Here is a 10658-nt window from a genome sequence, read left to right on the forward strand (position 1 = left end):
GAACCAAGGTTCTCCCGGGGGCCCTGTCCCCAACAGCCACACGGGCCTGAGAATTCCGTCCTCCAACCGACACCTTGGGCAGTTGGGCCCTCCCCATGCACGAGGCCGTGATTTCTGCTCTCCGAGGCCAAGAGGGACCCCAGGCTGGACGCTGACCCAGACAGGACTTGGGACAGTGGTGCCACCCTGGCTCACGGCAGCCATCCCAGAAGGCAGGACCTGCGCCACCCCAGACAGACTCCTTGGGGCTGCCGGCCAGGCCGGGCTCCAGAGGCTCCTTTCTGGAGAGACCTGGGCCTGCGCTGCCAGCACTATGGAGACCCTTGGGGGTGCGTGTCCCCCGCACCGTCACACAGGTGCTGCCTGCCTGAGTTCATTCCTGGCTTTGGGCTTACTGGGTTGCCGGGTTGTGGTCTCCGACCCAAGGTGGCTGTGCTTTCAGCTCCCGCAGCCGAGGACCATGCCCCCCAAGGTGCGGAGAATATAAAATGGGTCCAGACTTGCCGCTACCTGCCCAATGGCGTCTTCGCTGACATTCCCCCGACATGCACACTGTGACCAGAGGGCACTCGGGGGCTGAGCTGAACCACCAGCCCTTGAGGGGGCCTCTGGGGAAACGGAGCCCCTTCCTGGTGTAGGGACCCTCCTCCTGCCTCACCACCCCCTAGGGCAGCTCAGGGACAGAAAGCCAGCTCTGGCCTGGCAGACCAGCAGTGCCCTCCCCCTGGGGCCTCGGGCTGACCCCTCCCCCAGGACCTGCCGGCCACCAGCAGGGTTCATCCCTGTAGTTGTCCTGGGGGTTGGGCTGTGGAATTCCTCAGGCGGAGAAAATCCCGCTGAGAGAGAAAGCCCCTCCTCCTCCGATGAGCTCTGGGTGAGGCCCAGAAGGTGAGGCCAGTGGGCGGGAAGCAGGGGTCCCAAAGGATTGGGCCCCAAGGAGCCTGGGGGTGACCCCACTGTAAGGTTTTCCGACGAAATAAACACACCAGGCGAAGTGGGTGTAAGGCAAGGTTTATTAAAGTTTCTCTCCGGTGAAGTTTCAGGGCCCAGGTGAAGGGGAGCCGAGAAAGTTGCACGGGGAGGAGGTGGGCACCCTCGGGCGAGGTTCCGCAACTCTGGAAAGCAGAGTGGGGGAAGTCGCGCCCAAGGCAGGGAGGAGGGGGCTTTTAAGGGGTCTTGGGGAAAGCTCAGGGGTCTTTTGGCAAGTTTCCCTTATTTGGATATCCCTCCTGCTCATCGGGATCCCATTGGTCCACAGGAGCCCGGGGCGGGGGTCTCAGATTCCTGCTTGGGCCTTTGTTCTCCTGTCCGAGCTCAGGTCTTGTGGCGGGAACTTTCGCCATCTTTGGTAGCCCTTCCTGCCAGCCCAACACCCACAAGAGGGTCACTGGGGAGGTTTCCACCATAAGTCCTGTCGGAAGGTGGACCCCGGGCCCCCTGAGAGAACGGGGCCCCTGGGGCCTGTGGGCGGCTGGCCTGGGGCCCATCTCAGAGCCCTGTGTAGAAAGAAAGCCTGGAATAAGCCCCCCCCCCCCAGGACGGGCAGCCACCGCCTCGGTGGGCCTGTTGGAAGCTGCAGCCCCGAGGGACTGTGCTCGGGGCCTGCGGGCGGCGGAGGGTGTTTCTCTCTCCACGTCCATCACGCCCCCCTGCTGACAGGACCCGTGAGGCTGGTGGGACAGGGGTGGGGAGCACCCGACGCAGCCCAGCCTGGGCTCTGGGGCACTGTAGCGTCATATGAAGTGTTTTCCCAAACCCCATGAACCCTCTGGATCCCCACAAGAAGAGGGGCTGGAGCAGACCCCAGGGTGCGTCGGGCGGGACTTGTGAGAGGCTCAGCACCCCCGCGTCACCATCGGGTGGGGCCAGAGGGACCTTCGGGCCCCGGGGGTGATGTGACTCTGGAGGGCCATGGTCACCCAGGGGCAGTTCTGAGCAGAAGTGGGGAGGCACTGGGGCACTGGGAACAGGCGGGTCCCCCCAGCCGAGGGACTTAGTGCCCCCCAGGCCCTGTGCTCAGCGGGTATGCCCCCCAAGGCTGGCAGCATGGCGGGGGGGGGGGCGGGGGCTGGGGGAAGGCATCCAGCTCCCCGAAGGCTTTTCCCCGGGCCCTCAGCCCAGCCTGGAGGGCGCATCCTGGAGGAGGAAGAAACAGGGACTGGGGAAACTGAGGCCTGACTGCAGTCGGAGAAGAGAGTTTCAGGACAGGAGTGGCCCATTTCCCCAGGAGCTGGCAGAGGGCCTAGCAGGAGACAAAGCCTCAGGGGACCCTGGGGACGGAGCTGGCGAGGTCCAGCCCAGCTGGGGTCAGAAGTCAAGCAGTGACCAGGACTCAAAGGGCAATTTCTAGACAGGGGAGTGTGGATGCCGTGGTGCGTCCATTGCCCTGTGGTTGGGGACCAAAGATCTGAGGAAGCAAGAGATGGCCCTCATCCCAGCATGGGCACAGAGTCCGGTGCAGCCCGGGAGGGCTTCTTGGAGGACGCAGAGGAACCTGGGTGCTCTTGAGGGGACCATGGTGAGAGAAGGGGCAGGATGCGCACACAGGTGGGGCGTCCTGGGGGGGTGACAATGGCCGCCGTGGGCATCAGGGGAGGGGCCGAGGGTGGGGTCGGGCGAGGACCCAGCTGGAGCAGTAAGGCTTAGTGGAGACAGAAGGCAATGTGGCTGCTCCACGGCAGGGGCGGGGTGGGAGAGGGAATCAGGTCCCTGGTGCAGGGAGAGGTGTGGGGTGAATAGGGCGGGACAAGCAGGCCGAGGGGTGGGGACAGGCCCTGTTGTGGCCACAGTTCCGTCCCTGACCTTGCCCTCAGTTCCCCAGCACGCACCTGTCACGGCTAGAGCGGGAAGCCCAGAACCCGGTGAAGAGAAATCTAGATTTACAGCCAGGCAGAGCAGCACGGGGCACCCGCACCCCCATCCGGAGTTGCCCCAGGTGGGGGAGGGCCCTGAACAGTCCAAGCCCTTGAGTCACATGGGGGGTGGGGAAGCCCAAGCTGCTCACGTCCCAAGGGGCCGGCTCTGCCTAGGCCTCCCACTGTGCTCGCAGGTCTCACCGGGATGACTCTGCTCCATGCCGCCCAAGTTGCCCAAGATCCACACGGGGGCTGGGGGAGCCGGGGAGGCAGGGCAGCGGGGACCGCACTGTGTCAGATGGACGGATCCCTCCCTGGGCGGGGGAGAGGTGGGAAGGGAAAGACAGGCTCCTCCGAGTCCTGTTACAGCCCACGGCTCCCCACGGCAGGCTGGTGCCGTCTGACTCATTCACTTATTCAAGCAGATGAAAACTGAAGCCCAGAACGTACTGTCCCCCATCAGCTCGGGAAAGGAAGAAGGTGTGACTGAGGCAGGTTGTGTCTTGGGGGCTCAGCCAGGTAGGCAGACAGACGCATAAGCGAACAGTCTCTCCAAAGGGCAAGGGCCCCGTAGAAATGATCCAGTTCTGCCTGGGAGAATCAGGGCAGGCTTCCTGGAGGAAAAGGTATCTGAGCTGGGGCCTGAAGCATAGGTAGGAGTTCGCCAGCTGTCCGGGAAGGGAGAGGTATTGAAGCGCACAACGGGAAACTGCCTATGAAGGCACAGAGCAGGCTCCAGCCAGGGTCAGGGCAGGGCTGTGGTGTGCAGGGGTGTGGTGTGCAAGAGCGGAGCCCAGGGGAAGGAGGTATTTGCAAAGGAGAGCTTGGCAGAGGTGGGGGGCATGGGGGGCTCTCACGTGGCCCACACAGCAGGGGGCAGCGGGCTGGTATCCTTGTTAAACGCAAGCTCTGGATTCGGGTTTTGCCTTTGGTAACAGGAGCTCTGTGAGGTCCCAAAGTGGCGGGAGCAGGGTCTGGGAGGGAAGAAGACAGTGTCTGGTCTCCACCAGACTCCGGACTTCCAGGCTCCACCAAAGGCCTCAGCAACACTGCCCCACACTCTGCTCCCAGGTTGGCTCCTGCTCCCGCCCACACAAGCCCCAGCTGCCCCCGCTCCTCCTCCCTGATTCTCCAGGGTCCAACAGGGCCGGAGGGGGCTGGAGATGGAGAGGCTGGGGACAGACAGGGACGTGGGGGCTTCCAGATGCCCACAGCCAAGCCACCTGGGCCAAGGCTCGCACCTCCTGGGGTCAGCCCGACCGTGACCCGGTCCCACAGGACCCCTCCTGCTGCCAGCCTGGGCTCAGATCTGGTCCTCCCCCATGTGCTGTGTGGCCTTGGGCAGATTACTGAGGCTCTCTGGGCCTCGGTTTCCCGTAGAGCAGCTCCTGCTGCCTAGGGCTGCGATGAAGGTTGACTGAGCATCTCCGTGTAAAAGGACCCTGACCGCTGACCACCCTGGGGCGGGAGCAGTAGGAGAAAGACAAATGTGAGGCTGCCTGGAGGGGAGTGGGGTGCAGATCCTCAGGGCGCCCGCTAGGAGGGCTGGCAGCAGGGAGGGGCCAGGGAGGGAGGTGCTTGAGGCAGAAGGACTGGGAGCCCAGCACAGCCCGGCAAGTGGAGCGAGGAACAGAACACGCCGGGCACGGAGCCCAGCGGCCGTCCTCCCCGACGACTTTCCCGGCTGCAGCTCGAGGCGGCGCCCCCACGATGATTTCTTTGCCCACTGGCTGCAACGTCCTTCTGTGCAGTCTGGCCCCATTCAGCGCTCTCTCTCTCACAGGAGATTTCGAGAAGCCTGGAATAACACAGACTTTGTCCTAGTTTTCTGGCAACACTGTGAGGCTCCGGGAGTGTGTGCTGAGCGAATGAATGAGTGAGCGAGTAAATGAGCGGGAGCAGCGGGCAGCGGCCGCGAGCGGGCCCGCGATGGGCAGCGGCAGCGAGCGGGCCCGCGATGGGCAGCGGCAGCGAGCGGGCCCGCGATGGGCAGCGGCCGCGAGCGGGCCCGCGATGGGCAGCGGCAGCGAGCGGGAGCAGCGGGCAGCGGCCGCGAGCGGGGCCGCGATGGGCTCAGGGCCCAGCTTCCAAGACCTCCCCGCCTCCCTCCTGCTTCCTCCCTCCCTCCTCCCCCTGCCTCCAGCTCCACCAACAGCCCCCCACCCCACCCCACCTCACCCTGCCTCAGGCCATGCCCAGCTGTGTCAGGTGGGCCCTGGTGGCTGCACCCTGTCAGCTGGGCCAGCCTCAGCCCTGCCCTGCTCTTCCCTAGTGCCCCCTGCCCACATGTCAGAGCTGGGACTGGGGGCTAGGCCTGGCCTTGGCCACAGGCCAGCTGCTAGCCTTCTGCTCGGGGTGGGGCTGGGGCACTCTGAGGGCATGGCCAGCTGGGGGCTCCCTGCGGGGGTCCAGAGGACTCTGCACCTCCCAACCATGCCGGCAGGCCAGCCCTGCCCTTTGGAGGTAGCCTGGAGTGAGGAAGGAGAGAAGCAGTCAGGCCAAGAGCGGCCCGCCACGATAGCAAGGGTCCCACGTGGGCTGAGCAGGATGGCCGGGGCACCGACTGCGTCTGTCCCAGTTAGAATTCCAGCCAGCTGAAGTTAACTCCAGCCCAGCAGTAGTGGCTCAAACAAGGGCATCTTCCTCTCCTATCAGAAGTCCAGAGCGGGCAGCCCAGCCCTAGTTTGCAAACCCCATGCCCCGCCAAGGATACTGACGCCTCCTGCCTTTTTAACGCGGGATTTTTTTTTTCTCCCTCTTGTCTCCAACATGGCTGCTTTACCTCCAGCCATCACATCACCAAACAGCAAAGGTCACATTGCAGCGGCAAAAGGGGTGAACGGTTCCGCATCAGCTGAAATCAAGTGTTTTCCTGTCAACCCCACCCAGGGACTTCTTATTCTGCATTGGCAAGGAACGGGTCGCGAGGCTAAAGGTTCTGGAGAGGGGCTCTGGGGACAGCCATGTGGCCACTTCAGACGAGAGCAGGGCTTCAGTGAGGAAGAGAAGGGCGAGTACGAGAGAAGGCTGCCGGCAGATCTGCAGAGAGAGACAGTGTTGCTCACCGTGGTTCCTTGGAGACCCCGTTCTCCCAACTCCCTGGCTCACCCTGTCCTCACCGGCTCCGCGAACACCATGCCGCTGTCACTGCTAGAACACCCCCTTCGCACTGTGTTCGCCAGTGTGGATCTGTCCCCCGACTTGACCCTCTGAAGTCTCCTCAGGGCGCCCATCTGCCCACAGAGATGCCGGTGGGACTCGGGACAGCGATGATGCAGACGACGGGCGACCACCCTACCTGGGGCTTCCCGGGGGCCCTGGGGTCAGATCCTCGGCGCTCTGGCACGTGGTTATCCCGGAGGCCAAGCGCAGGGGCACCGGCGCCACTCACACACGTGGGCGCGGTGATGCTGCATCATTCATCACAGACAGCCCGCGAGCCCCGGCCGGTAGGACCTCTGCGGCAGACGTGTGGTTGCTCCCTCAAGGACGACCTCGGAGGCAGCGTGAGGTGACAGCTGTGAGAGGGAGCGTGGCAGAGCCATGGTGGGTGAGGACGTGGGTATTTCCCTCCAACCCCCAGCATTTGGCAGTCACTTGATGATTCCTTCACTTTGACCTTGGCCAGCCCTCCCAGGCTGAAACTACCCCCAGCTACCGGCAGCCACCTTCAAAGGGACCAGCTCAGCGCGCCTGGGGCGCTTGGTCCGTCGGTCCGTCGGTCAGTCGGGCCGTGATCCCCGGGGCCTGGGATCGGCCCCGCCGGGCTCCCTGCTGGGCGGGGAGTGGGCTTCTCCCTCTCCCGCTGCCCCTCCCCCCGCTCGGCCGATTGCGCGCTCGCCCCTCTCCCCAGTTGGACGGTGTTGTCTGTGTGACGTCACGTCACGTCACCTTGTTGTCCTCCTTCCTTGGCTCAGGTCTTTGTCTCCTGCGGGCTCATTTCACGAAGCGAGCACTACCCTGGCCCCAAACCAGAGAGTCTGAGAGGAGAGAGGAGGGAGGAAGCGTAATTCCTCCCTTTCGCTCTGTGCATCTTTTATGTCGTTTTCTTGCCTCATTTCAGTGGCCAGAACTTCCAGCACTGCTGACGTTAGGGAGGAAAGCGCTGGGACTCCCAGCACTGGTGTGATGTCACGCGTACGTTTCCTGTGACTCTCCGGATCGGGTCGGAAGAGGTCCCCTCTGCTCCCATTTTTCGGAGTTTTTATCACAACCCGAGTGCCACATTTTCTCAACTATCTTTTCAGCTTCAAGCGTATGACCTGGGATTTATTTTCTTTAACCTGTTAATACGGTGGATTACATTGTTTGATTTTTCCTTTTTCTTTCTTCCTTCCTCTTTCTTTCTTTCTCTCTTTTTAGGGGAGAGAGAGGCAAAGGGAGAAGGAGAGAGAACCCTCGAGCAGACCCTGCTGAGCACGGACCCTGATTCAAGGTTCACTCTCAGGACCCTGAGATCGTGCCTGACCTGAGCCAAAGTCAGGGGTCGATGCCTAATCCAGTGAGCCGCCCCGGCACATCCTCATTGCTTGATGCGCACACACTGAGCCAGCCTTGCATCCCGGTAACAAGCCTCTCGGTCACAGTACGTGGTTAGTCTCATACACCACTGAATTCTATTTGCTGCTATTTTGTTAAGGATTTTGCACCGAGATTCATGACAGACGTTGGTCTGTGTTTCCTCCCTCCCTCCCTTCCCTCCTTCTACTGTCTGTCTGGGGGTCCAGGAAGGCTTGAAGTTCAATAGGTCCAGGGTTGCTGTGGCGAGGGCAGGCATGAGCTATGGCTTTCTGCCCAAGATGAAATGCACCTAGGGTCAAAGCTGGCATTTGCCTCCTGCCCCAGGCCTTGGTCAAAGCCAGCAAGACGTTAGGACCAGGTCAGGGGAGACAGAGCCCCACACAGAGACTGGGCAGAGGAAATGCTGAGACCCAGCGTGAAGCAGACAGGGCGAGGCCGGGGCTTGAGACTCCACGTTGGGACAGGCGGGGTCTGCCCTGCGATGGGTTTCCACGACTGGCCACTAGCACAGCCGTACGGTGGTTCAGAGGTCTCCTGGGAGGGTGGCAGCCCTTCCTGTGGCAGGGCGGGGAGGGGTCCCCTCTGGGAGATGGGACTGGCCCATGGGACCTGGGCACAGTGGCCATGCGGCCCAGGGCTGGGCATTCTGAACAGCCAAGTCCAGGGTGGAGACAGGCTGGCATTGGGGGGACAGGCCCCCAGACATCGGGGCTCGAAAGCCCTCCCCTCCAGGGCAGGTGGCAGAGCTCCTACAGGTGTCTGGGCACCAGCACCGCCCAGCCCTCGTGTCCAAGGCTGGGGGACAGAGGAGGCCGTGAGCAAGTGTTCTCTCTGTGGGCTGGGCCCAGAGACCACTGCAGGTACCTCTCCCCTTTCTGGACCCCTTGTGTTTACACAACGAGGGCACCTCTTTGGATTAAGGGGTCACCAACTAGTTGGGGGGGCTTCAGGCAAGGCTACTCCCCCGTGGTGTCCTGGAATCACTGCTGGCAATAATTGCTTGGGGTCTCAGGGTTCTAGAAAACACCCGTGCAGCGGTTCTGGCCTTCTCAGAGGTGGGACGGAGCCCTCTGGGATGCCGGGGTTCCCTGGCTGGCTGACAGTGACTCCTGGACTTGTCCCGTCACCCAGCGGTCAGGCTTAGCAAACCAGCCTCCGTCCCTCCCCAGGGTGCACTGCCACCCCCCGCAACAGAACGAGCGTGAGCTGCCGATGTGACGGAAAATTTTCTAGTAGCCACCATAAAAAATAGAAAAATTCATTTAAATGATGCGGGTTTTTTTTTTAATTTTGTAAAGATTTTATTTATTTATTTGACAGACAGAGATCACAAGTGGGCAGAGAGGCAGGCAGAGAGAGAGGAGGAAGCAGACTCCCCGCTGAGCAGAGCCCGATGCGGGCCTTGATCCCGGGACCCTGAGATCATGACCTGAGCCGAGGACAGAAGCTTTAACCCACTGAGCCATCTAATAATGCATTTTTTAACCCAATATATCCAAAGCATGAGCTGACGCAGGAAGTATCCTGGGGGAGGGGGAGGGAAAGTCCTCAAGCAGGCGCGAGCCTCAGGATGGTCCTTGGCCAGGTGTCCGGGGAGCAGGTCGTGATGGGGGGGCACAGCCCTGCCTTGGGAGCCTGCTCGCCTGGAGCCCAGGGGCCCTGATGTGGGTCAGACCCCCACCCCAAGCCTGCATCCCCTCCCCAGGCACCCAGTCCCACTGGCTGGGCCGGTAGGGGGCCGGGGAGGGGAGACTGCAGGAAGGGAGCAGCGCGGGGGCTGGCAGAAGGCCGGCCGTGCGGCTCTCCTCTCCCACCCACGCGGCTCATCAGGACTCCTGGCACGGAGCTCCCAGGTGGGCGGAGGCCGAGGACAGGCGACAGGGAGGCCACTGTCAGCACTGCAGCACTGAGATCAGTGCCGCAGCAGCCTCCCCAGGGGCCCCTCTCCCCTCAGCTCCCCTCCGTCCTCTGTGGTCTGGGTCCCAGGAGCAGCGGAGGGCTCTGGCCATGCCCCCCACTGGTGCCGTTGCAGAGACGGGGATGGCGGGGGAGGAGGAGGCCCGGGCGACAGCGAGGACTTGTGCCCAGTGAGGCTGCAGGGCCTGCAGATCGGGGCACTCGCGTCACTGCAGGGTGCTGAGGCCGCTCTAACTCCGCTCCCGAAGCCGCCCCAGGGAGAGGAAGGGATCCAGCCTCAGCCCCCCGCCCTGAGTCCGAGGAGAGGCAGAAGGACAGGGCCTGCCTCGGGGCCCCGGGGGGAAGGGAGGCCACTGGGGGCCATTCTCAGTCCCAGTGCCCAGGCCGATGTCAGCCGGGCTGGGCCCGGGCGGTGAGGAGCAGGACCACGGCAGTGATGGGGTCACGTCCCTGCTGGGGAGGCAGGGGGCACGTGGGGTGACTTTCCCACCACTGCCGCCTTTCTGCACCCCCTGCTCCAGACCACACACCCCAGGGGCCCTCGCTGCCCTAATACACACCTGCCCCCACCGCACGTGCACGCAAACCTGACACGCACACATGCACACACAAATGCACACAAGGCATACCTGTCCCATGTGCGCACATACCCACCACACACACGTGCACATGCCTGCCTACACACGTATACACACATGTGCACACGCATACACATGCGCACACGCATACACATGCGCACACCCGCACCTGCACATACACGCATACACATACACACACCGCACACGTGCACACGCACACAGGTGGTCCGGAAACTCAGCCATCAAGGATGCCGTGGGTACCACAGCCTGGTTCCCATGGCAACACCTGGAGGCTGGGGCAGGGGAGAAGAGTGGAAACGCAGAGAGACTCTACATGAAGAACAACAACTTCGCAACAGGAGCGCGCAGGGAGAAGTAAGCGTGGACGGATGGCCTTGGGAGGACCTTGAAGGCCGGCCAGGGGGACCCAGAGGTGGCAGCTGACCTCAGGGGAAGCGTTGAGGTCTGGAGGCCAGGACCTCGAGTCCAAGGGGGAGCCCAGCCCCAGCCCCTGGGCCGTGTGTCCTCCCGCACACCCAGAGGGAAGGGTCCTTCTGTGTCTCTGTTCCGGCAGGTGCCCGTCTCCAGCCCAAGGACGGACCCGGGATCCCAGCCCCAGGCAGCTGTGGCCATGTCCCATCGCCTCCCAATGGGGAGTCCCGCACAGCAGTGGCTTTGCTGCTCAAAGGAGCAAACCCAGCTAGGGTCTCTTCGGAGGCTTCGAGGAACAGCAGGAACACAGAGTTCCTGCCTGCAAAGGACAGACGCCAGGAGATGGGGGGGCGGT

This window comes from Mustela erminea, chromosome 16, assembly GCF_009829155.1.
Source record: "Mustela erminea isolate mMusErm1 chromosome 16, mMusErm1.Pri, whole genome shotgun sequence".
In the NCBI taxonomy this organism is placed as follows: domain Eukaryota; kingdom Metazoa; phylum Chordata; class Mammalia; order Carnivora; family Mustelidae; genus Mustela; species Mustela erminea.